The sequence below is a fragment of the Silene latifolia genome, chromosome 9 (genome assembly GCF_048544455.1).
Source record: "Silene latifolia isolate original U9 population chromosome 9, ASM4854445v1, whole genome shotgun sequence".
Classification (NCBI taxonomy): Eukaryota; Viridiplantae; Streptophyta; class Magnoliopsida; order Caryophyllales; family Caryophyllaceae; genus Silene; species Silene latifolia.
In genome coordinates this window covers 194,396,414-194,423,931 of record NC_133534.1, presented here as the reverse complement: position 1 = coordinate 194,423,931, position 27,518 = coordinate 194,396,414, and the positions used below count along the sequence as shown (strand labels likewise).

The 27,518-nt window shown below is 41.2% G+C and overlaps 1 non-coding gene across 1 annotated transcript; it reads right to left on the bottom strand.

Moving 5' to 3' along the window:
* Positions 1–14,957: 14,957 nt before the first annotated feature.
* Positions 14,958–15,064, bottom strand: LOC141603221 (small nucleolar RNA R71). The gene has a single exon (XR_012525113.1). It is a non-coding gene; the product is annotated as a small nucleolar RNA R71 (small nucleolar RNA).
* Positions 15,065–27,518: the final 12,454 nt, after the last annotated feature.

The window sequence follows — 27,518 nt, the reverse complement described above, 5'->3', positions numbered from 1 at the left end:
AAGTGATCGCGTCATCCCCCACTGCAAGTGTCAAACGCCCTTGTTTGACATCAATAATGGCCCCAACTGTACATAATAATGGTCTTCATAGTATAATTAGTGTCCGGGTATCCTCAGCTATGTCTAAAACAATGAAATCAACTGGTATAAAGAACTTGTCTACTTTGACAGGCACATCCTCTAAGATACTCAAGGGTCGTCTAACAGATCTATCAGCCATCTGTAATGTGTTGTTAGTCATTTTAAGGTGACCCATATTATGTTTCTTGCAGACAGAAAGAGGTATATATGACACTAACACTGGCTCCTAAATCACAAAGAGCCTTATCAATCACTTTGTTTCCTATGGTACAGGTAATAGAGAAGCTGTACATAATAATGGTCTTCATAGTATAATTGGGGTCCGGGTATCCTCAGCTATGTCTAAAACAATGAAATCCACTGGTATAAAGAACTTGTCTACTTTGACAGGCACATCCTCTAAGATACCCAAGGGTCGTCTAACAGATCTATCAGCCATCTGTAATGTGTTGTTAGTCATTTTAAGGTGACCCATATTATGTTTCTTGCAGACAGAAAGAGGTATATATGACACTGACACTGGCTCCTAAATCACAAAGAGCCTTATCAATCACTTTGTTTCCTATGGTACAGGTAATAGAGAAGCTACCCGGATCTTTCATTTTTTCTGGAGCTTTATTAAGAAGTAAATTACTAGACTCTTCCATAAATGCAACAGTCTCGAATTCACTAAGCTCTCTCTTACGCGTCAAAATGTCTTTCATAAATTTTGCGTAAGTAGGTACCTGGGTAATAAGTTCAGTAAAAGGGACGGTTATCTGAAGATTCTTGACCACGTCCACAAACTTACCGTACTTTCGCTCGACCTTATCATCTTTCAGACGTTCCGAATAAGGAACCCTGGTAGCAATAAGTGGGCCTGCAACCTTCTCTTTACCTTTATCAGAACATGACATCTCCGCAGCAGGGGAAGACGACATGGTAGCAGAATTAGGATTTGAAGTAGAACCTCCCCTGACACAGGTGTTCGATCGAGCACTATTCCCACTCGATCGAACTGTTTCTCCAGGCAAAGTACTCAATCGAGGAATGTGTACCTCTCGATCGAGTTCATCAATTTCAGCATATTTCGATCGAGGGCCTGAATCACTCGATCGAACATTCTTTTTGGTCAAGTTACTCGATCGGGAAGAATGATCTCCTCTATCGAATTCGTCAATTTGGGCATCTCTCGATCGAACAGAGGTAGTGTTCGATCGAGTACTTGTGAAGGAAATATCACTCGATCGAATTGAAATATCACTCGATCCAGCTACAGGACGATGTTCAGTAGGGACATCGTTGCTTAACTCCTCAAAATCAATATCTGGAGTCTCATCAGCAGTTACAACATTATCTTCCGGCATTTTCAGTCCGTCATAAGTAAGACCGCTTCGGAGATTTATGGCATTGATCGGGTCACATGGAGGTGCATGATTTACTTGACTTTGCGCGAATGACTGAAGTGTTAGGTTCAATATCAAGGACTTCAACTCTGCTAGTTCTCCAATTATAGAGGGTGAATCAACTGGTTGTGGCATGGGTTTAGGAGGACTATAGGTACTTGTCATTGTCAAATCTTCGTATAGCTTAGAGAATGGCACTCCTTGTTTGAATTTTTGATAGGCACGGATGCGCTCCACATCTGCCATGCAAGTAATAGGGTCATGCCCCTCCGTACCGCATCTACCACAAATCACCTCCTGCTCAGTTATGGCATAAACTTGTTCATGCACACCCATAGTTTGTAAAATCTCCGGACTATCTAACCCTCCTCTGGGATTTCCATATTCAGCTATGTGCATGGCCATTTCTTCAATAAGGTGCCATCCTTGATCATCTTCAACATTTTTCTGGAACCTCCCCTTGGTCGCGTTGTCAAGAATGGCTCTCTGGTTAGGATATAACCCATTGTAGAACTGGGTACATAAAAACAAATGCTTTAAGCCATGATGAGGTATATAACAAACAAGTATCTTGAACCTAGTCCAAGCCCCATTCACGTCTTCAGTAGGCAGTTGCTCAAATGCGGTAATTTGGCCTCTCAACGCATTAGTGCGCTGTGGTGGGAAATATCGTCTGTAGAATGTTAAAGCAAGAGAATTCCAGTCAGTAACGCCCGCAGCTTCCCTGTCCAAATCTCTCAGCCATTCCTGGGCGTCATCAGTCAAAGAAAAGGGAAAGATAACTCCCTTAACCCTATCCTGTGTCACCCCAGCAGATAAAGGAATGGTGGAACAGTACTCTATAAATAGCTCTATGTGCTTACATGGGTCCTCGCTAGGCACTCCCTTGAAGAGATTTCTCTCAACTAGCTGTATATAATACGGATGGATTCCAAAGGTCCCTGCATCTGTAGTAGGAAGCAAGAAGCCTTTAGGCAGAGAATCCACCGTAGGTTCTGAATGACTGGCTATATTCGGCATGTTTAGCAAATAGAGTCTACAGAAGAGCAGGAATGACAATGTTCTCTTCTAGAACAGATTTCCTGCAACACTAATAAAGCACTTGGAAAAATATGAGATCAATCTCAAGGAATAAATTCCTTGAGACAAGCGACAAACTTAATATGAGAAACAAAATTACGCCACCTCCCCGGCAGATACCATCGTCTTAGTACCAAAAATAAATACCTAATACTACCAACAGAACTCAGCGGTAAGTAGGGTCGATCTGCACAGGGAGATAGGAAAATGTCTGCTAAACTAAGTCCGTCTGAGTCACAGTTTCTTGGGGGTTTTTAAATGTTTGTTCTAATCCAAGGAGGTCAAAGGGAAGAAATAGAGCGAGAGAAATAAAGAAGAGAATTGATGACAATCAAGTAGAGAGAAAGTAGCTAAGACAGTCGGTTCACCATGATTCTTAAGAAATGTAATCTAGGATCTTAAGTCAATGCAAATTTGATCTACAGGGTAATGAAAAGGTCCTTCCGGTCCGCTATTCGCCTTAAGACAATTATATCTTAACTTCCGCCCTCATTAGAATGCCCTAATGTTCGCAACTGGTCTTACCTTTTCCAATCTTCCGATCTAGGTCAAGGTGTACCGTGATTAATTACCTAATTGCGTCGACTCAAATAGACAAGAACAATTAAATGCATCGATTAACAACATAGATCTAATTCTCATCGAATCTAATCACTTAATCACAATTTCCTTAAAATCATGGCTCCCCTTTGTCTTAGCAAGGGAGATTAGCAATGCATAATTCTTGAGCAAACAACAATAATACATGAACTATAAAAATTCAACATAGTAGAAGTATAAAAGGAGATTCAACAACAAAGATTAAAGGGAAAGTAAGCAATAGAGCAAGCAATTGATTAAGGATTAAGAGTAGAATAAAGAGTACCGATTACAAGGAGGAAAAATCCAAAGTTAGGGTTCAAGAGCAAAGGTTCTCAGAGAGAAAGAGTCGAAGGAAGAAATAAGAGGAGAAGAATAAGAGCGCGTCCATATGACTGCCGTCATATCTTATTTATCCTAATTACAAAGGTCAATCTCAAAAACAGCTCAAAGCCCGCATAAAACATATAGTCTCTCGATCGAGTGAAATGAAACAACTCGATCGAGAGGAAAACTTGGCAATCTGTTCGATCGAGTAGAGATGGAGTTCGATCGAACACCGCAGAAGATAGCTATCTCGATCGAGTAAAGGCATGGCTCGATCGAGTAACTCTTGATGGATAAAGCATTCGATCGACCATTAGTAGCAGCAAAGCTTGGCGATCGAGCTATATAAGCACGGGTGGTGTCCTAGGCACCTTCCGAGGCCACTTCACGCATCTCTAAGTGACAGATTCTGAGCTCCGATTCCTTGTTCTCCAAAATGCATGCGATTAGGACAAGTTTAGGCTTTATTTCGCTCCTTTTCTAGTTCATACCTGCACTGAGTACAAGACAAACCAAAGTAGACTATTCGGGGGAATTTGTAGCTAGACGCCACGTAAATAACACAGAAATGCGTGTAAAAATGAGGTAAAAACCTTATCTAAAATACACCCATCAGTTTGCTAGAATACCCTCAAGACACCCTATGATGTGTCATACTAGTATCTTTTGACCCATGGACTAAGGCCTAGTCAAGAGTACCTTGTGGTGTGATGACCCCTTGGCTACCGTTTATTCAATGTTACCCTTGATGCCATGCAATCGTTCTTTCATTACTATCATCCTGTTTTGCCAAATCTAAAGGGAATGGGCACAAAAATCTCCAAATTGAGTTCAAGTACCAAAGTGAAAATCAAAAAGTTTGCACAAAAATTGCATCAATGAAAAGTGGAGCAAAAATAGACTCCTAAGCTTCAATAAAAGTGCCCTTGCTACAAAATGGGGCTACTTTGAAAATGTTCAAAAAAGAATGCAAAGAAATTGCCAAGTATCAAAATTGCCAAACATCAAAAGTGGCAAAGAAATGTTCTTAAAAGTCAAATACCACAAGAAATTGGGGGGGGGGGGGGGGGAAACAAAACAAAAGCAAACTACCATTGTGAAACTCAAATGATAACAATCCCTTTTATCCATTGATGAACCCTTTCTTTGTTGTATGGTGGAGAGGGGACGACCCTTCTTCTTGTCTAGGCAAGAGGGGGATTCCGCGATCCTACATTATTTCTAACACCATAAGGAGCCTACTCTTGACAAAAGCATTTAGCGATTGAGGATAAAAGTACCCTAGTTTGACACAACTTGGAGGTGATTTGTTGGTATCCTTTTGAACTTAGTAGCTTGGAGAAATGATATCTACAATGGAATGTGTACGCTTAGATTGCTTCCCCTCTGGATGATTTCCGCCACTTAGATGAGGAGAGTGGCTATTCTTTTGTAGATACATCCATTACTTGCTTTGTGTGCTTAATGCTTGGATGTATCGCCATTTTGGAAGCCCACCTTGTCTTGCAAGAAGGCATCTTACCTCATGGGTGTCTTGTTGTGAGTTGAAGGGGCGGAGTGAGACCCGTTAATTGTCTCACATCGGCTAGTAGTATTAATATGGGTCGTAGTTTTAGTCACCTCTTTACTCGGGACGAGCAAAGGTGCGGTTTGGGAATATTTTATATGACTCATATTTGTGCACATTTAGTCCCCGAACTAGCCTCGTTCCTATGATTTCTAGTTCTTATTAGGGTCGTTTCTTATCTTTAGTTCCCTACTTTGTATATTCTTTGAGGTTTTGTGTCCTTGGTAGGAGAGGATTGCTAACATTGCACTTATGGAGCAAAGTGGAGCTAAATGGAGTGCATCTAATGACCAAGCATCAAAGAAGAGACCATTACTAAAGGCCTAAGTAAATAAATGAAGTAGAAATGGGCAATGATGAAGAGCCCCACGACCCACCATCGATCCCCACGGATCCTTGGGCAGTCAAAGAAGAAGAAGAAGAGCTGCTCAAAGATTCGGGCGTCTCAAGCTTGATCCGAGCGCCCCGAGCCCAGGTCGAGCGACTCCACCATAAATTCGGGCGTCTCAGGCTTAGAACCTCCCGAGGTAGGTCTACGGGGCCGTCACTAACTAGGCCTAGAACCTCCCCAAACCTGGCCAAAGTCCAGCTGTGCGACTCATTTTGGAGTCAAAAGTGAATGCAAGGACTAGAGGGGTTTGCAGAGTAAGAGTCGGTGTCAAAAGAGTAGGAGCTGAAAAACTCGTAAGTGGGGATACGAATAGCAGCTTCCTGCAAGGTGATCAGACCCGACATACCCGTCTCGTTCAACAAACTACAGACCTCCTCATAAATTCCTAAGGTCTCTAGATCAGTCCGCGCAAGGAAACGGGTGGAGGAGAGAGGGAAACGAAGTAAAGCGGCTAACCGAGTCCGGTGAGCCGCGGAAACAAAACGTACCGTGGACATCTGCGGTAAGGGAGTGAGAGTGCCCTCTCCTGTAACAGCAGCCCCAAAAGAGCTGGAAGTAATGGCTAGCTGACTAGCCGACTGACTCGGCCTAGGTGGCACCATACCAGGCGCGGGGAAACGAGGGATGAATCCTCTTTCCAGCATAGTGAGGGGCCTGGCAGGGGTCGAAGTAACAACTGAAGCCGCGGTGGTGACTAAAGCAGAGCTAGTGGCAATAGCAGAGGCCACGGACTCGCTCAAGGGTGGACTCGAGGTGGTACTAGTGGAAGGAAAAGAACTAGTATCCATCCTACAACATGATAAAGGGCATAATAAGAAAAACGGCTGCTAACCGTGGTTAAAATAGCACGTTAACCAACATGTGACAGCATATAATGTCCCTATCAGTCGAAAAATTCGACTTACAGCAAACAAAATCCAACAATTCCTCAAAATTTTTCGAATTACAACATGTGAGTGATAATGTGACAATGTAAAGACTGCTAACGGAGACTAAAAACAGCATGAAAACCGCATGACAGCATGTAAGTCCCCTAGTAGTCAAAAAATTTGACTCACATAACAAGATTTCCCAACAATGTACAGCATGTAGTGGCGATAGGGGACGGAGAAACAATTAACAGCAGTGGCAAGTAAGCAAGAACTGAAGTTAAGCAAGGCATAGAAGCATGTAGACCGTCTGACAATCGAAAAATTCGATTTAGAAGCCCTAATTGCGGAATTCTTGTGCAAATTCGAATTAAACAAGCAACAACAGCGAGGAATGGGGGTCTAATCATCAAGCAAGCTAATTCATAGCATATAAACACAATTAAGTCGAAAAAAATTCGACTGAACATGGATTTTCGAAACCCTAAATTACTTCTACCTCATAAAATTCGAAATAATTGAAATTAAAATGCAAGAGGAATGAAGGAACACTTACTTGATGATATACGACCTACAAATGCAAATAATCCTCAAGAATCAAGCAAAACAAACGATTTTTCAGTCGAAAAACCGCAATCCCTAAGTCCCTTTTAAAACCGCGAAAATGGAAACAAATAGGGGTAAAATCAAAGGGCTTTTGAAGATTAATATGCTAGCAATGAAATGTAGGTGACGGATTTGGTGATTTGGGCAAGAAAATGGGGATTTGGGGAAGAAATTAATCGCAATTAGGGGGAAGGGGTTAGACGGAATGAAGGAGTGAAATGAATTAGGAAAGGAAATAAAGAGTTTAAGGTTAGAAAACTCCCGTGTCCTATTCATTTCCACTCGATCGAGTGGTTTTAAATCACTCGATCGAGGACTTTTGATGTCCCTGATGCTCGATCGATACACAGTCACTCGATCGACCAGGTTCTCCTTTGGCTTTACTCGATCGAGTAAACAAACTACTCGATCGACCCAATTTCCACTCGATCGAGTACAAAAAGTACTCGATCGAGGACTTTCCTCTTGTAAACTCTTGAATTTCCGCCTTTACTTCCTCGAATTGCGTGAAACTTCCCCAGACCTGCATAAAACACATCCAAAAATATCCCAAAATACCAAATACGCAAAAACACAGTCTATAGTCTTACGTCTATGCTAAAAATTGTCTAAACTAATTGTCCTAATTAAAACGTAATAAACAAATTAAAAAGAAATTCAAACAATTATTTATTACAATTTGTTACACGGGGCATTTCCCCGTTTAATTCCCATCAAATTTCAGTAGCCCCTCGGTGGGCTTCTGACTGGAGGACGTCCCTTCAGCAACATTGACCGTCCTCTTTAGCTTCCACGAGCTTGAATTACCATTCGCAACAGTAGGAGGAATGTAGTTCCAATCTATGTAGGTTCGAACTTTCTTTGTCCTTGCTCCTCTGTCATCTTCCTTGGCATCCTTACTTCCAGTTTGATTGACAACAGTTGCACAACGTCTATTGACAACTCTTTTCTTGCTTTCATCTGTACCTGCAGCAAGGAAAACAGACGAACTTTCCTCCTTCTTGCTCTCAGTATGAGGCGGAGGGTTAACAATAACAGCATGTTTCTCCAAATTTTCATCTGGAGTGTCAATAATAGGGTCAACAGAAGAGAGGGTATTGCAAGGCTGAGCTTGCATGGGAGCCCTCCGGAACTTGGACTGATGAAAAATCAGCTCCTCATCCCCTACCTGAAAGGTCAAAGTCTTACCCCCGACGTCTATCACTGCACGGGCAGTAGACAAAAATGGTCTCCCTAAAATAATAGGGGTGTGTACATCTTCGGGGATATCTAAGACAACAAAATCAACGGGAATAAAGAACTTCCCGATCTGAACAGGTACGTCTTCTGCTACACCTAATGGCCGTGATAGACTACGGTCGGCCATCTGGACAGTCATGTTAGTGCAACTCAGCTTTGTCACACCAAGTCTCTTAGCCAGAGACAAAGGTAAGACACTTACGCTAGCGCCTAAATCGCATAGCGCGTTGTCAATCAAATGCATACCGATATGACACGGAATCGAAAAACTACCCGGGTCTGATTGCTTAGGGGGTAACTTATTTTGAAATAGGGGTGACCCCACCTCAGTCAAAGCTACGGTCTCATTATCATTAATGGTCCTCTTACGTGCTAAAATTTCTTTCATAAACATTAAATAAGAGGGTAACTTAGTCAGCAATTCAGTGAACGGCACGGTGACTTCCAAGCTCTTCAAAAGTTCGACAAATTTGCCAAACTGTTGATTAACTTTAGTATTTTGCAGCCGCCTCGGGAAGGGAACCGTGATAGGTATCTCAAGTCCCTTGTTTCTCGCTTCCAAGGTGTCTTCCGGAGCAAGTTCAGTATCCTTTGGACGCTTCTTACCTCTCGAACGAGGTTTTTCTGGTAATTCTTCACTTAAACGAGCACTAGCAGGCTCTCGAATAATCTTCACGTCATCAATGTCACTCGATCGAGCAGTTTTCTTACTCGATCGAGCAGTTTCCTCATCAAAATCAGTCGATCGAGTAACATTTCCACTCGATCGACCAGCCTCAGCTTCCTGTTTACTCGATCGAGCAGCAAAACTACTCGATCGAGGGCTTTCTTCACCAATTCCACTCGATCGAACACCAGTTTTCAGTCGATCGAGTAATTCATTTGTCGTGAGCCCTTTTCTCTTAACAGAACACTGTTCATCATCAGTCACGACTATCTTCGGGTCTGATTTCTTTACTTCCGGTCCCTCATAAGAAAGACCGCTTCTCAATTCTATCAGATTTACCGTCTCATTTGGGTTCTTCTCATTTTGAGTCGGTAAATGACCCTGTTTCCTCGAGGATTGATTTGCAGCGAGTTGGGCAACTTGAGTTTCAAGTGCCTTAAATGACGCATTTTGCTGTTGATTTTGTTGATCATTCAGCTGCAATTGCTTTGAAATGCACTGCATCATAGTCTTCAACTCGCTCAATTCACTCACCCCACCGGAAGTTGAACCATGGTTAGGAGGATTGAAAGACGGGGGCTTCTGATAGCCTTGTTGATTCTTATGTGGTGGGATATACGGTTGCTGCTGCTGGTTCGGAGGAGGAGTAGGATTGAGCACGTTTTGGCTAGTCCACCTCAAGTTGGGGTGGACATTCGGCTCATGATAACTGTTGTTCTGCCTGTAGTGTTGAAAGGCAGCGCATGACTCATAAGAATTGGGACAATGGTCAGAAACATGCCCCTCTCCTCCACATCTTGTACAGACGAAAGGACCGTCTGTCATAGCATTAACCTGGTACATCCCTCCTTTGAAAGCTCCCCCCAGTTCATACTTGTCAAACCTCGCAGTGAGAGCTTCTAAAGCAGCTACTGAAGAGGATTCAGCAGCTCTCCTTTGGTTTCCTCTTGAATTCCCATATTCAGCCCTATGAGTGGCCAAATCGTCTATGATCTTCCACCCCTTGGTTGCTCCCAAGTTCTCAGCAAATCGGCCATTGGCTACAGCATCCAAAATAGCCCTCTGATCGTCATACAATCCATTATAAAAATGATTGCATAAGCTCCATTTTTCGAAGCCATGGTGCGGTATGGTTCGCACTAACTTCTTAAAACGGACCCATGCTTCGTGGAAATTTTCGTCCGGCCCTTGTTTAAAGCCCGTTATCTGAGCTCTAATGGCGATAGTCCTCGAAGCAGAAAAGTACTTCTTATAGAACGCCAATGCCAGTGAGTTCCAGTCAGTTATGCCGTGAGCAGTCCGGTCCAAATCCCTATACCACTCCCTTGCAGCATCGCGGAGTGAGAAGATAAACATGGTTTCTATTATCTGATCTGCTGTCACGCCAGCAGGAGGAGGTATGGAGCAGCAGTAATCAATAAAGCTCTCCATATGCTGAGCTGCATCTTCAGTTGCAGCTCCCCCGAACTGATTTCTCTCAACCATAGTAATGTATGCAGGCTTTGGTTCGAACTTCCTGACATCCCATGGTAATTCGAACCCCTTATATAAATTTGCAGCCGTCGGCTCAGAATGACTTGCTATACTCGCTTCCTCAGCTATTTCGTGAGTTTCTGGAGAAGTGACAGTCTCGACTGATGAATCGGAAACTGGAGAAGATGGTGGATTTTCCTCGAAAAGCTCGTTCTCGTAATAGCTATAACGAGAACTAGGCTCTTCCTCTAACTGTTGTTCTTGAAATAATCTCCTCTTTACGTGCAAGGATCTCTCAATCTCAGGATTGAATGCTAGTAGTGGACCACCCTGCGACCTACGCATAAGAAGGAACTACAGACAGAATATAAGAATATTCTAAGGAACTGGTGTCCCTTAAACTAAAACAAGAATTAAAAATAAAACAGCTAATAAATTGAACAATTTATTCCCCGGCAACGGCGCCAAAATTTGACACGTCTGTCGCGTACCTGTCAAAAATAAAACCTAACGGTCTCAACTAAAATGTAGTAGAGGCAGTCGAGTATCGAATCCACAGGGAGGTAATGTAATTATAACTGTCTATTTCTAATCCTACGGTAACAATTGGGGTTTGATTGAATTTTGGTTTCTAAACTATGAGATTGAAGGAAAGAGAAATAAAGTAAGAGCATTAAGGCAGGAAAAACGATTTAAACTATCAAGGAGAGAGAGACATGTCGGGAATTCGGTTCACTACGGTAGTCCCGCGTCTCAGCTGTAAATGATTCAGACGAACTAGATGTGAGACGGATGTTAAAAGGTCCTTTCGGTCTACTTTCTATCCTAAAATACCACTAACTTAACTTTCGTCCTCATTAGGGTAGTCTACTGTTTATAGCAGGCCTATTTAGTCCAATCTTTCGATCCAGGATTAATTTTAGCCAGATTAAAGGGTGACATAGAAGCGTGCACTCAACTAGGTCGGGAATTACAGTTAAATTGCTATAGTGACAGAGTCTCGTAATTAATTCGTCTAATTCATTCACTACATCATCACATTTCTACCGCAGATCCCATAATCCCAACATGAAAGGGGTTTAGCTACTCATATCGGTAATTAAACTATCAGCAAACAATTTAACAGCAGTAAACATTATAAATAAACTAAAACTCGCAATAATGAAAATTAGGGCAAAGGAAAGTACGAACATAAATGAGAAATTAAAGCAACAAATGATTATTATTAATAAAGGGAGAGAAAGGATTACAATCAGCGCGAATCCGGCGTAAAGAACAACTGAATCTGAGTAATAATAACCCAAAAGTTAAGAAACAGTAAGGAAAAGCAAAGCAACGTACTGAAGTTACAGTAGAGAGTTTGATAGATCAAAAGATAGTAAAAGAGATGACTAATAACCTAGTTAAACATAGGTTAAATAGCCAAAGAAACAAAGTTTAGCGAAATAATTAAACACACGGACTGAATCAAAGCCCATTAGGACGAAAACCACTCGATCGAGTGGATTAAACCACTCGATCGACCAACTTCTCATCAAACGTTACTCGATCGACCATCAGGTTACTCGATCGAGGACTTGTCTTGGTGCAGCTTACTCGATCGACTGGGAAACCTCTCGATCGACTAACAGGGGGTGTAGAAACCACTCGATCGACTGGTAAACTCCTCGATAGAGTGACTATGTCTTCATTTCAGCTCACGTCTTCACCCAAGTGCCTCGTAATGCGTGCCACAACGCTTCCAAATGCAGTATCTCACTTTGGGACAATTACGTCTCCTCTAAATGCATGCAAAAAGGACAAAAAGGAGTATGGTTCCACTACTTTCGCGATCATTCCTACAAAAAGGACAAAATACACCAAAGTAGCCAATTCGGGGCAAAATACCATAAAAATAGTATAAAAATGCATAGAAATACGTGCTGAAATAGGCTAAAAAGACTATACATTAGGCACGTATCAAGGATGGCCCTGGAGGAGAAGGAGACGACTGGTTTTTGTTACAGGCTTAGTTGTGTTTCCCCCGAGCGGCCTTTACCCGGCCAATGATCGGGTACCGATCGTTGGTTGTTGTCTGCAGAGGTTTGGATATCTGATGAGTGGGGTTCAAGACGGGTGCGTTATTCCACGTTGCCGTCTTCGATCGTTATTTAGTTCTGACGATTGGGGTTTAACATCGGGGTGATGCACTGACTCACGATCCCTGACTATCACGTTGTCCAAAATCTGCCAGGCATTGTTCTCTTTTTGTTGTTGATGTGACCATAATTAGCGCTCATTTAGTCCCCGAATTAGCCTCGTTTCCATGCTTTTTAGTGCATATTTGGGTCATTTACTATCTTTAGTTCTTTGTTTCGCATATTCTTTGAGATTTTGATCCCTTGGTAGGAACGGAGTAAGAATCTTGCATTTTCATGGCAAAACAAGACTAAATTGATCAAATTCAATGACCAAGCATCAAGGAGAGACAAGATTAGAAGGCCTTTGTACATATTATAGTAGAAGAGCAATGTCGAGAAAAGATCCTTGAGTCTCCGAGGAAATCCCAAGGAATTTATGAAGAAAAGGGAAGAAAAGAAGAAGTTACCACGCTGACTGACAATCCGAGCGGATTGTCAACAATCCGCCCGTCCTGCCCTTGCACAATCCGAGCGTCCCAGCTGGAATCCGCTCGGATTCCCCCTCAACAATCCGCCCGGATTCCCCAGAATCCGCTCGGATTCCACCACCCAAATCCGTCCGTCCCGACCTTAATCCGCCCGGATTCCTTCACAGCATGGACTATCTTCTTCAAGCTACGAAAAGACTCCCTTCCCTCGAAAAAGACCGGAGTCTCCCAAAGTAGGGACTTAATCGTCATTTAGCTCTTAGTTAACCTAATGCATCCTCCCTAATTTTCACTATAAATACCCCATTAGTCTAATTAGAGGAGCATGTTCTTCTTATCAATAATTAGTGTAGTTAATATCAATCAAATCTCTCTTTAATATTGTAATCAAGTATTAATCCAAGACCTAGTTCTTTAATCTCTCTCTTGTTCATCCTTTATTTTGGGTAATTGAAGATTATTTGGGTTATTATTGGGGGATTGACAACCTCTCAATCAATCATCAAGTACTTCTATTATCTTTGCTTTATTATTGGAATCATTAGTAGGTATAATTTCTTAATCCCTTTTTAATTATTGTTAATTACTTTCATTTATTCATCATGTTTCATTTTGTTGGTATGATTGACAACCTTGCTAGCATGATCAACATGATAATGAGTGAGTAGTCTCTTAGCTAGGGTTAAATGGGTGATTAGGGGAAACCAACATGGGGAATGATTCATGCTTAAATTAATATGCTTTCATGGTTTATTTGCTTGCTTGTTTTGATCTCAACTCATGCACATGTTATGTTTGATGAAATGCTAAGCCTATGAATCCTTGCATTTACTATCATCTCCTATCTTTTCAATGAGACTTGTAAGACATAACCCAACTCGAGTCTCATTAGACCATACATGTTGTTGAGTAGGGAAGATTAAGTCGACTTGTAGGTGTTGTACAATCTAATCGATTCGGCTCCGGGACCCAAACTTTCCTAGGATTGTAAGATATAACCCAACTCAATCCATCACAACAATAATTGCTTGCTTATAATTTGAGAACATGTTTGTATGATCATATCCCATGATTCCCTTATGATCCCATGACACCCTAGTGCCTTTAATCAATTGTTTACACCCCTTTAATTCATCTTGCTTGTTTATTTTCATTGCTATTTAGTTTAGTGATCTTCTACATCAACCCAATTTGTGACACCCCTTAGACACCACTAGTTTCAATAGAAATCTCATTTCAACTCCCGTCCCTTGGGATCCGACCTTTACTTGCCTCTTTACTAATTGTAGAGTTGCTTGTTAAGCTATAAATTGTGTTTTGATTCGACCGTGACCAACGACCACATCTTAATTTGTGAATACGAAACGGACTCCGATCAAAAATGGCGCCGTTGCCGGGGACGGTGTTTGTTTGATTTATATTTCTTTTTATTGTTATTAGTTGTGTCTTTCTTTGCCTTGAGGAAGTAAGACTCCTCAAGGTTTGTTTTAATCATTTTCGAGTTGTTTGATATTGTGCATGTCTAGAAGGTCACAAGGTGATTTGCTACCTTTTGACCGTGAAATCGAAAGAACCTTGACGAACAATAGAAGACTTGTTAGGAGGAATTTGAGAGGAAGTGAAGTTATCCAACCCACTAGTGAGTTTGTCAATCCTTTCACAATAGAAGGAGAAGATAACCCATTACACAATACCCCACAAAATCCACCTACAATGCCTAAATTCTCGTCACACTCCGTACCCACTGAGGAGAACCTACCCAATGGTACTCCTACACCACAACATCTCACCGGAAATTTCATTGCCAAATCCGCCTTTATCCAATTAGTTGAAAGAAGCCAATTTGGGGGAATGCCTAGTGAAGACCCTCACTCTCATATGGAGGCTTTTTGTGACTATTGTGATGCGATCTCACAAACAGGTGTAACTCAAGACCAAATTAGATGGGTCTTATTTCCATTTTCTCTAATTGGCACCGCCAAACAATGGTTGAAAGGCCTTAATAAGGCTACTCTCGGAATAGATTCTTGGAAGAAGTTGGCTCTAGCTTTCTACAAAAAATTCTACCCACCGGAAAAGACTAACATGCTAAGAGCTCAAATTACGGGTTTTAAGCAAAGGGTTGAAGAGTCTTTGTATGAAGCTTGGGAGCATTTCAAAGGAATTTGTCGCTCATGTCCTCATCACGGACTTAGCGAATGGTTCTTGGTTCAACAATTTTGGAATGGTCTTTATGAAGACTCGAGAAATATCCTTAATATGGGATCGAATGGGATGTTCACCGAGGTTGATGACAACCAAACTTGGAGCAAAATTGAAGAAATGGCAATCCACAATTCACAATATAGTAGACCTCGCAAGGCTACTAGAGGAGGAAAGCACGAAGTGGACGCCGTTACTCAATTAGGTGCCCAATTAAGCTCCCATATCGATACTATCAACTTGAAGTTCGAGAAAGCAATGGCTAGACTCGAAGAAGTCTCAAAATCACCAAAGCATCATGTCAATGCCATGACGGCATCCTCATCAATCCCAAGTGGGATATGTGAGAATTGTGGAACTTTGGGTCATGACCCAAGTGAGTGTAGGGGAACAACCGAACAAGTTAATGCTTTCCAAGCATATAAAAGTGGTACCCCTTATTCAAATTTTTACAATGAGAATACCAAATTCCATCCAAATCTCTCATACAAAAGCCAAAATGTTCAAAACCCACAAACAACATCCACTCCACCACCCATGAGAAATCAAAACCAAAGACCCTTTTACAACCAAAACCAAAGTTATCAAAATCAAAACCCATACAATCAACAACATGACCAAGGTTTGGATGTTAAAAAAGCGGTCCTTCAAATGCAAAAGAATCAACAAGAGTTTTTCACTCAAATGCAAAAAGATAGTCAAGCAAAGGAAATCACCATCAACAACATTCTAGCTCACACCAAGATGTTGGAAACCCAATTGACTCAACTAGCATCTTCAAGCTCACAAAGACAAAAGGGGCAATTACCACCTCAAAGCAATCCCCCTAGACATGAAACGGTTAGTGCTATTCACTTGAGAAGTGGCACAAGGTATGAAGCAACGAAGAAGCAAGTTGAGAATGAAGTTGTGGAAGCTAGTGATAAGGAATAAGTTGTGCAAAACTCCAAGGTTGGAGAACAATCAAAAGAAGAAAGTCTAAAGAAAAATGAAAACAAAGCCAAGGAGAAGGAGCCCGTTGTGATTAGACTTCCTTTTCCAAGTCGTCAAGCCAAGCCCAAATTTGATGATCAACTTGGAAAGTTTATGGAAATTGTGAAGAATTTGGAAGTCTCAATTCCTTTCACGGAATTAATCATTCACGTTCCGGCCTATGCGAAATACATGAAAGATATCCTCACAAAGAAGAAGTCCATCCGGAAACTTGAGACTATCGCCTTCACTAAGGTGAGTAGTGCAATACTTCAAGGGAGTTCACCTTCAAAGTTAAAGGATCCGGGAAGCTTCTCAATACCGTGTACCATTGGCGACACGACGATCAACAAAGCCTTATGTGATCTAGGGGCTAGTGTGAGTGTCATGCCGTACTCGGTAAGTAAAAGGTTGGGGATGGGAGAGCTTAAATGCACCAACATCACACTCCAAATGGCCGATAGATCGATGAAGACACCATTAGGGATATGGGAAGATGTCCCCGTGCGAATTGGGAAGTTTTTCATCCCGGTGGACTTTGTCATTGTTGATATGGAGGAAGATTCCAACATTCCAATCATACTAGGAAGACCTTTCCTACACACCGCCGGTGCGGTGATTGATGTGAAACATGGAGAACTCACTCTAGAAGTGGGAGATGAAAGCATAACTTTTAATCTTGACAAGACTATGAGAGCTCCTCATTTGCATGAGCCATGTTTCATGATTGATCATTATTGTCAGAAGGATGAAAGGAAGAAATCGGAACTCCAATGGAGGAAGAAAATTGAAGATGCTCCATTCAAAGAGCAAGTGAATTATGACAAGGAGAGCTTGCAAAGCTCATCAAAATCAACCAAGGAAGAAGAGGATGGCCTCATTGGCCAAGAGAAGAAATTGGGAGAGTTGTCTCCATCTAAGCAAGAGATTTTCAACGATCAACTCAATGAAGTTTGTGGTCTTTGGGACGACGAATTTGAAGGGATTTTTAATCCCTACATTGGACATGCCATCGATCATGATCAACAACAAGGACCAAGGTCTATTGAGGACCTCTACCATAATAATGAACAAGCTTTTGATTATTTCTTCAAGGTGTTGAGAAACATCAACAACACCTTGAACATGCCCCCTTGACATCTCATCAAGAGTGAGAGTTTGGTGGAGTCCTCCCTAAACTACCACTTGTAAATATTTCTAACTCCCTAACTTACATTTCAATTCTTGTATTGTATTTTTGTCATCTTTGGATTTATCTTACGTACTTTGATCAAAATAATTGTCATGTAAGAGAGAAGTGAGGGAGGGACTAACGATTTCAATTGATGTGTAGTGCTTTACCTTAGTGTGGGGATGGCAATTGCCTAGGCTATCCATGCCTTAGTAGTGCCCCCACAATGAAGAACACAAGATTTGAAAGAAAGAATGGAAGAATGATAAAGGGAATGCGTTGTGCACGGGTGGAACTGAATCCGTGTACACAGGGAAGAATCCGAGCGGATTCCCAAGAATCCGCCCGTCTTATGCAAATCCGAGCGTCCTGCAGAAAAGACGCCCGTCTTGAACTGAGCTCAATTTGAAAAATTCTTGACTGTTAAAGAATCCGAGCGGATTTCTGAAAATCCGCCCGTCCTGCAGAATCCGTCCGTCCTGGGAAAAAGACGCCCGTCTTTGAAGCTGAGGAAAACAAGCAAAAATCTCTGGACTGAAATCCGTCCGTCTTTAAAGAAATCCGCCCGTCCCGTGCTCAGACAATCCGAGCGGATTGTACCAAATCCGCCCGTCTTTAGGCGAGCTTTTGCAAAGATTGAAGAAGCAGAATCCGCACGGATTGAGCCTAATCCGCACGGATTGGTCCTGCAGTTTTGAAAATTTCGGCTTCTTTATAACCCCTCCCACCTTCATTCATTCATTCATTCATTCATAAACACTACCCACAACATCAAAACCCTCACCCCCTCCATCATAAAAGCAAAAACCCTCAACAACATTCACCAAAATCAAATCAAACCACCCTTCCAACAACAAATTTAATCATTCATCCTTCATCAAAAATCAAAACCAAGAACAAAATCTTCAACCTTTGAGTCGATTTTTGTTTTCATAAAGGCAAAGCCTTTCACCTTTAAATCGATTTGGGCATCCTACAAATAGAAGATTTTTCACTCTTTTCTTGGTTATGCTCATCACTAGCTAGGCAAGGACTCCTTGATCCATCTTGTCCTTTGCCTAGTTGGGCGGATAGAGAAGCCTTATTTCCGGGTGCATCTAGGGACGTGGTGAGAGACAATGAGGTTGTTGGAAATGATGAAGATGTTGATGATAATATTGAGGAAGAAGCAAGTGAAGAAAGTGAAGATGATGAAGATGATGATAAGAAAGAAAGTGAGGAAGCAAATAACAAGGAAAGTGGTAATGTCTCCACTTCTCTTGAGGGAAGTGATGATGATGATAGCATGATGGAAGACTAGCAAGCCTTGGAGACTCCTACACTCCCATGGTTTGTCTATATCTCTTTGTATTTTATCTAATTTTGATCATTGTTGGTTTAGTCCTAGCAACATCAAAGGACTCACACCTCGGTACCATTGAGGTGTTCTTATTCTATTGTTCCCGCTTTGAAAATCCAAAATGACAAATTAGTTTCATGCATAGCATAGTGTGTGCATGAACTATACCCATCCTTTGACATTAGCAATAGTGTCTTACTCGGTTTGGGGAAGTTAATGCATACACAACGGGAGGTAATCTAAATTATCCTCTCCGTCATAACAAAAACCATGCATCATGTAGTATAACTTAGTGTAGATTGCATTTAGTATAGAAATCATGCATCATCTTTGCATAATTTCCATCATTTTGGCCATTGAGGACAATGCCCATATTAGTGTGGGGATGGGAATTCTAACATTTAACTCTTATTTAAAAATCCAAAAAAAATTGAAAAACTTCAAAAATCATAAAAATTTGAAAAATCGAAAACCCAAAAACATGTTTATTTCCTTTTGTATAAATTGTCTTGTATATATTGTGTTTGTTCATCCTTGTTCACATTGATTGACTACGCCACATCCGAGACATGAGGATATTGAAGACCGCATGGTATGATCTTTCCAATCTCCTTTTTCCTCTTTATGTTAATGACTATGTGGCTTTATTTTGATTGATGCGGGAAAAACAATGTGAACTTAGGACTTGCATTTGTTTATATGTCATACTAGTTGGTAGAATCACTTGCATTAGGATGTTTATATTAGTTGCATCATGGCATGTAGTTGCATGTTAGAAATGTTTTAAAAAATGCCTATTTAGGAACTTTGACAAGAGCAACTAAGCCATTATAAATACTTGTTCAACTTAAGACTTTGCCTACTAGAATGGTTGTAAAACACCCTAGATAGTGTCATACTAGTGTCTTTTGACCCATGACCCAAGGCCTAGTCAAGAGTTTGCATGTGAGTCACCTATCCAACCCCGTGATGCGCTATGGACTTGGTTAACTTGTCTAGGTGACCTTGTTTGACCTTGTGGTAAGGCAACCCAAAATTTTTTCTATCAAATAAGCTTGAAGTGCTCATTTCAAACAAAATTTTGTCATATGGAAGTAATGTAATGCCAAGGAAACCTCAAATGCTATGAATTGTTGAATGAATTTATTTTTGTTTTGATGGAAGTTTACCACTTCGATGTGCTTTGGTGTGGGATCCATTGAATTGGGCCCCCATACGGTTGTGAATTCGGCCGCCCAGAGACAGAGTGACTTCACCCCGAAAAGCTATTGTCTAGAGGTTAACCGGTTGCCTAATAAGCGATTGGCAAAAGCAAAGGACACTAGCCCGGAAGGGACAAACTCCATCTTAAATTGTTTTTGAAATATGAAAGAAAAATGAGGACAATTTTGAAATACTAGTCATATCCACCCATTGTGAATAAAGATTTGAGCATTTCATTCCCAAAAAAACCTTTTGTCAAGCCACTTGGTCGAGCTTGGGACGATCCATGACCTTTACTTTTGTAGAGAATTCGAGACTTGTCATGTCATATGCCACTAGCATCATAGGGATCATCATTCCACCACCATCTGATCGCTCTTGACGAAAGCATTTGGAAATTGAGGACGAAAGTAGTCTAGTTTAACACCATTTGGAGGTGATTTAGTGCCATCCTCTTAGACTTAGTAATTTGTTGAACTAGTATTTGTAAAGGATTACATGCTCTTAAATTTGTTCCTCTTTAGTGCCTCCGCCACTTGATGAGGGAGTGGCTATTCTTTTGTAGATACATCCATTATGTGTTTTTGCGCGCTTTAATGTTTGGATGTGTCGCCATTTTGGCAAGACCCACCTTGCCTTGCAAGAAGGCATCCTACCTCATGGTTGTCTTGTTGTAAGTTGAAGGGGCGGAGTGAGACCCGCTAATTGTCTCATATCGGCTATTATTATTAGGATAGGTTAGTATTGGTCCTAGTCATAGTCACCTCTTTACTCGGGACGAGCAAAGGTTCGGTTTGGGGATATTTGATGTGACCATAATTAGGGCTCATTTAGTCCCCGAATTAGCCTCGTTTCCATGCTTTTTAGTGCATATTTGGGTCATTTACTATCTTTAGTTCTTTGTTTCGCATATTCTTTGAGATTTTGATCCCTTGGTAGGAAAGGAGTAAGAATCTTGCATTTTCATGGCAAAACAAGACTAAATTGATCAAATTCAATGACCAAGCATCAAGGAGAGACAAGATTAGAAGGCCTTTGTACATATTATAGTAGAAGAGCAATGTCGAAAAAAGATCCTTGAGTCTCCGAGGAAATCCCCAAGGAATTTATGAAGAAAAGGGAAGAAAAGAAGAAGTTACCACGCTGACTGACAATCCGAGTGGATTGTCAACAATCCGCCCGTCCTGCCCTTGCACAATCCGAGCGTCCCAGCTGGAATCCGCTCGGATTCCCCCTCAACAATCCGCCCGGATTCCCCAGAATCCGCTCGGATTCCACAACCCAAATCCGTCCGTCCCGACCTTAATCCGCCCGGATTCCTTCACAGCACGTATTATGTTCTTCAAGCTACGAAAAGACTCCCTTCCCTCGAAAAAGACCGGAGTCTCCCTAAGTAGGGACTTAATCGTCATTTAGCTCTTAGTTAACCTAATGCATCCTCCCTAATTTTCACTATAAATACCTCATTAGTCTAATTAGAGGAGCATGTTCTTCTTATCAATAATTAGTGTAGTTAATATCAATCAAATCTCTCTTTAATATTGTAATCAAGTATTAATCAAGTTTTAATCCAAGATCTAGTTCTTTAATCTCTCTCTTGTTCATCCTTTATTTTGGGTAATTGAAGATTATTTGGGTTATTATTGGGGGATTGACAACCTCTCCATCAATCATCAAGTGCTTCTATTATCTTTGCTTTATTATTGGAATCATTAGTAGGTATAATTTCTTAATCCCTTTTTAATTATTGTTAATTACTTTCATTTATTCATCATGTTTCATTTTGTTGGTATGATTGACAACCTTGCTAGCATGATCAACATGATAATGAGTTAGTAGTCTCTTAGCTAGGGTTAAATGGGTGATTAGGGGAAACCAGCATGGGGAATGATTCATGCTTAAATTAATATGCTTTCATGGTTTATTTGCTTGCTTGTTTTGATCTCAACTCATGCACATGTTATGTTTGATGAAATGCTAAGCCTATGAATCCTTGCATTTACTATCATCTCCTATCTTTTCAATGAGACTTGTAAGACATAACCCAACTTGAGTCTCATTAGACCATGCATGTTGTTGAGTAGGGAAGATTAAGTCGACTTGTAGGTGTTGTACAATCTAATCGATTCGGCTCCGGGACCCAAACTTTCCTAGGATTGTAAGATATAACCCAACTCAATCCATCACAACAATAATTGCTTGCTTATAATTTGAGAACATGTTTGTATGATCATATCCCATGATTCCCCTATGATCCCATGACACCCTAGTGCCTTTAATCAATTGTTTACACCCCTTTAATTCATCTTGCTTGTTTATTTTCATTGCTATTTAGTTTAGTGACCTTCTACATCAACCCAATTTGTGACACCCCTTAGACACCACTAGTTTCAATAGAAATCTCATTTCAACTCCCGTCCCTTGGGATCCGACCTTTACTTGCCTCTTTACTAATTGTAGAGTTGCTTGTTAAGCTATAAATTGTGTTTTGATTCGACCGTGACCAACGACCACATCTTAATTTTTGAATACGAAACGGACTCCGATCAGTTGTGGAGTAGGAACGAGGTATTACTGTCATGGTAACCACCTCTGCTTCCGCTGATACTCCTGTGTTTCCCGTGTTTCTCCTTTTCTTTTCTGATTGGAAGGATAGGGAGTGCTTAGTTCGGTAGGTGGCAGATAACCCCCAGTTCGTTGTTTTAGGCCAGTGTCTGTATGTTAGATGTCTGTACTAGATCCCGTTTGTAGGTCAGTCGTTTGTATCAAACGTGTGTTGATGTATTTTGCGTGAGGCGGTTTGTATATATGTGTTTTTGGATTGTTGTTTATTTGTTATTTTTGGCTTTTTTGTGTTGTGTTTCGGAGAAGCGCTGTCGGCTGTTAATTCCCCTTTGCTTCGCACTAGTTCCTGCATCGTTAGTGTAGAAAATAGGCAACAAGTAGCACATACACATGAATGTAAGCACGTAAAAAGCATTTGATTGAAAATAAAATTAACCACGGTGACTCGAAGTTAAAATTGCAATTTGAAAATTGAGCAATTAACTCGTGTTTTGAATTAAATCGCATCGAAATTGTTGGAATTGATTTGTAACTCGAAAAATTCAAACTCAAACCGCCAAGGGTGAATTTTAAAGTAGATTTTTGCGAGTGTATTTGATTTGATTTTTTTTTTTTAGATCAAGGCTCGGATTTGTGAGAGCTTGAAATTTTGAAGAGGACTGACGTCGTGTTCATCAATTTTCGATTTTGTGGAAAATGGAAAAAGCAAAAAAAATTCGGAGTTTCGACTGACATGGAAACGATCCGTCACGGACCGGGACGATTAGCCCTTCCCTCTTAAAAAAAGAAGAGAAAAAACCCGTATGTTTAAAGCTGCGTCATGGAAACCGTGCCGGATTTCATAAAACGCGGAAATAAGGAAATGTGAGTGTGAGAAAACACAAAAATTCCTGGATAGGCCCGAAGAGGCGCGAGCCCTGCGGCGGGAGGTTTGAGGTGTCAGGAAAACACAACTTGAAAGGGACAATTCAAGGTGGGAATCCTGAGGAACAGCCCAATGAGGCGCGAGCCAACTGGCGATAGAAGCCAGGTTCCCCTTTTTTCGGAAAAACGCGCTGATTGTTTTGTTATAAATAGGAACGTTTGTGCTTCATTGTTTCATCATCCGAAACCCGAAAAACATCTCTACAAAAACCTTTCTTCTTCTTCCACAAAATTATTCATGGATGCTTTTGAGAATAGGTCGCGACATTGGTGTCGGGATTTGTCACCTCCCGAGAAGTATCAATTCATTTACATGGGAGTTGGTCAATTGTTGGTGCTTCGTCAAGTCAAGGTGCAATCCTCATTTCTTGAAGCATGCTATTGGTTTTAGGACTCGAAACACCATGTTTTTATTTTCCCGAAAGGCGAAATTTGTCCTCTTGCCGAAGAAGTAGGAGCCATTGGTGGGTGGCCGGGTTGTGCTCCGGTGCTTCCTCCGACTCGGTTGTGTTATAAGGAGAAGTTCCGTTCGATGTTGGGCTTGTCAACAAGTCAAGTCAACTTTCTCCTTGCTCCTCATGGTGTGGATATGTTGGCTCTTATCACCATTTTCTCAAACCGGTTGGATGTCAATGTTTCGGAGGTGGCTAGGAGAAGGGCTCTTGCCTTTTGCCTAGTCCATGCATACCTCTTTGTTGATGCCTTGAACAAGGAGGGGCCAAAATGCTATGGTAGCATGACCCTTGTACATGTGGTTGAGCAAATGGAGCATGGTAGAGATCCATCATGCTTGGTGCTTGGCAAGATCATCCAAGCTTTGGACAAGAAGGGCTCTTGTGGAGAAGCTCCCTCATTCGGATCTCCAAGGATCCTCCAAGTATGGCTATTGGAGAGGCTAAGGTATGTAGAGCCTCCGGCCGATTCTTCTTCTTATTCCTTCTGTCATCTTACTATGAGGAAGAAGTTGTATTCGGATAGTTTTGAATCCACCGAGGCCTATTAGACCGCGAGATTGGTGGAGGAGGGTGGTCCTCACATCCGGTGGGTGGTGCCATGGTGGCACTTGAGGTCCTTCACGGGGTTGCTCGCTTCGGTTGCTAGTTCTCATTCTTTGATGTTGGTGGGTTTGAAGGTTGCCTCCTTCATTTATCCCGAAAGGCTCATGAGGCAAATGGGGCATCAAAAAAAGGTGCCCGCTCAAGATACCCTTGTCCAAGAGAGTGTTTTTCGAAACTCCCAGCTTGTGGAGGTCTTCGAAAGATGGTGGGCCACCCGGCTGCTTTGGGAGGTACCAAACCCCGTTTCCACGTCATGGGTGACTCCCGCTTATATCAAGTGGTCAAGAGCTCAGACCTTGGAGGAAAGGTCCAAATCTCGTAAGGACGAGGTTGTTGATTTGAAGTATAGAGAGGTTGGCAAGGCCAACCGTGCCTTCTTTGAGGACTTTGTTGATGGAGCTAGCCCGGATGTGATGAGGCCACAAAAAAGGAGAAGCTCGGGTCCCAAAGATGTAGTGAGTTATGTATGGCTCGCTTGGAACGAATATGGGGTCGTGCAAGAGACCGGAGGCCGTCGCCGTTGTAGATCCGTGGAGGATCCGTTCGGAAGAGAAAGTTCATGCTAGGCGGGCCATCAAGAAGATCAAGGGGAAGATGTATCCCGAGGGAAAAGGCAAGGGTAGAATGGAAGAATGAAGACCTCCATTACCCACTTTATTATTATGTTGTATTAGTGCTGTGAGTTTTTATTATGTTGTACTAGCTATGTCTTGTGTGTTTTGTGCTAGTATTACTATGTGAGGTGCATTAGTCGACACCTTAGCTTTGACAAGTTGTAGACTTGTCGAGCCTTATTTGTTGTTGAATTTGTAATCCTTCTCATTATTAATTAAACAAGATGATTGCTTGTGTTAAAAAAGTCGTGGACGCTTGTTTCTTCCATCCATTTTTTAAAGGCAATTCGGCTTGAATTATCCTAAACATTGCACTTGGGAAATGGGATTTTTGTAGAAAGGGAGAAAGGCTTCCTTTTTTGTGTTTTTGTGGGAAAAGGGAATGTTTTTCCCTTTCTCTTTTTTGAAAGTTGATGTGGGTGATGTTTTGTGTTGAGCCTGATATTTTACACTGCCGTCAGGCTAGAATTCAGCCTCGGCAGTACCGTCCAGGCAAGTTCAACGTAGCAGTCGAGGCAAGGAGTTAGGCCAGAAAACTATATCAGGCGGACAGGGCATCATACTGAAAATACTGATCAGGGTATAACTCAGGTCAGGCCTTATTATAAGTCAGCACAATACAACAGGCATTGTCAGGGTACGGCAGTACATCATGCATTGTCAGGGTACATCAGTACAGCAGGCATTGTCAGGGTACAGCAGGCATTGCCAGGCTTGCGTACAAAGCATTTTAGCCTGACAGACATTGGTACAGGCCAGGAGAGGTATGCATGGATAAAGTGGACGACCAACATACAATATGGAGAAGATATTTACCTAGCAGGTGATGCTAAGTTAATTAGCACATGTCAATTAAACTTGGTCTTAAGTAGTTCCTATTATTAAGGAAGACTAAGTCAACATTGTTATAATCACAACTAAAATCCTATCAAAATAAGGAAGAAGCAGCAACATGGGAAGGAAAAGTCAACTAAATTTAGGGGGAAAACCCTACAAAATAGCAACCATCACCTATTCTAAAGGAAGGAGCCGTTGGTGGACAAAGAGGACTATAAATAAGAAGGGAATGAGCTCATTCAAGGGACATCTTATCCCACTCTCATCTACTCTACCTTAAGCAAATACTACAATTATTTAGCAATTACGACATTGTTCTTATATTACGCAAAATACATAGTGAAATCCTCTCCTGGCTTGGTGCCCGTGGTTTTTTCCCATACAAGGGGTTATCCACGTATAAATCATTGTGTCATGTCTCTTTTTATTATTCTTTACTTTTAATTTATCTCTTTTTACTTTACAATCAACCCTTCAAAGGTACAACTACAATACCATTATAATAGGATGATACTAGTTAACCTCACCATAATCTTCCCTGGCCGGAATACCCTGGAATGCCTGGCCGGATTCCAGGCTGCATAAAATTCGGTTAAAACAATTGGCGCCCACCGTGGGGCAACTAGTTTATCATTCCTACAAATTATTCACAATATCTTTTTGTCTCCACAACAAGTTTTGAGAGTCTTAAGAGAATGCGGAGTTCAAGTTTCTCACTAAAGAAATTCAAAGATAAGTCTTTCTCATATCCAATAGAAGTCTCGCAAACTCTAAGCAATATATCTTAAAATTTTGGTACTTTGATCTTACTTCTACATTTAAATTTTAGATTTTGTTAATAATTTTATGTTCTTAGGAAATTCAACCTTGAACATCAAAATACAAGCCTGGCTGGACAACTTAGCCTTGACCGGTACAGGCTTAAAGGGGAGAAAGTTTTACCAAGAATTATTGTGCAGAGTTACTATGATAGGTTGCCCTTCATTCCCTCTCTTGGCTGATGCCTGGTCGTCATCTGCTAGCCTGGCTAGAATGCCCAAGCCAAATGTTTCCAAGCTGCACAAAGTCTGTTCAGAATATAATTTATCCTGGCCCAACATAGGTGTTCAAATATTTCTACACAGATAAGTCCTTATCCTTTATATAACATTTAAATATATATGTCAACTAAGGATAAAATATTTTTTTTTAAAAAAAAAATTACCATCTTACATATGATATTCTTAGTCAATCATGATACACTAGTGTTAGTCAAGCCTGACCAGACTGTTTTTAGAGAGAAAATCAGCCTGACCTGACTGTTTTCGGAGGGAAAAATCAGCCTGGCCTGACTATTTTTGGATACAAAATCGGCCTGACAGAGTGTTTTTAGAGAGAAAATCAGCCTGACCTGACTGTTTTCGGAGGGAAAAATCAGCCTGACCTGACTGATTTTGGATAGAAAATCAGCCTGGCCTGACTGTTTTGGAAAGATAAATTGGCCTGGCCTGACCAGTCAGTCCCCATATGCTTAGATCTATCATCACACTACCTTAATGAATTCTCACATGATTACTCATTAACTTTTCCTTATTATGTTTCAAACTTGTGTAGCATACAACTAAAAACTTTAAACCAATAGAATTGTTACCTTTAATGGTTGACGATGCCTGGACAATTAAAGACACAATCTATCCTGACCAGCTAGTCAACATGGTTGTAATTGCATAATTTATGTGAATCATTTGGAAACTACTTGTGACTATTTCGGAAGATATGATA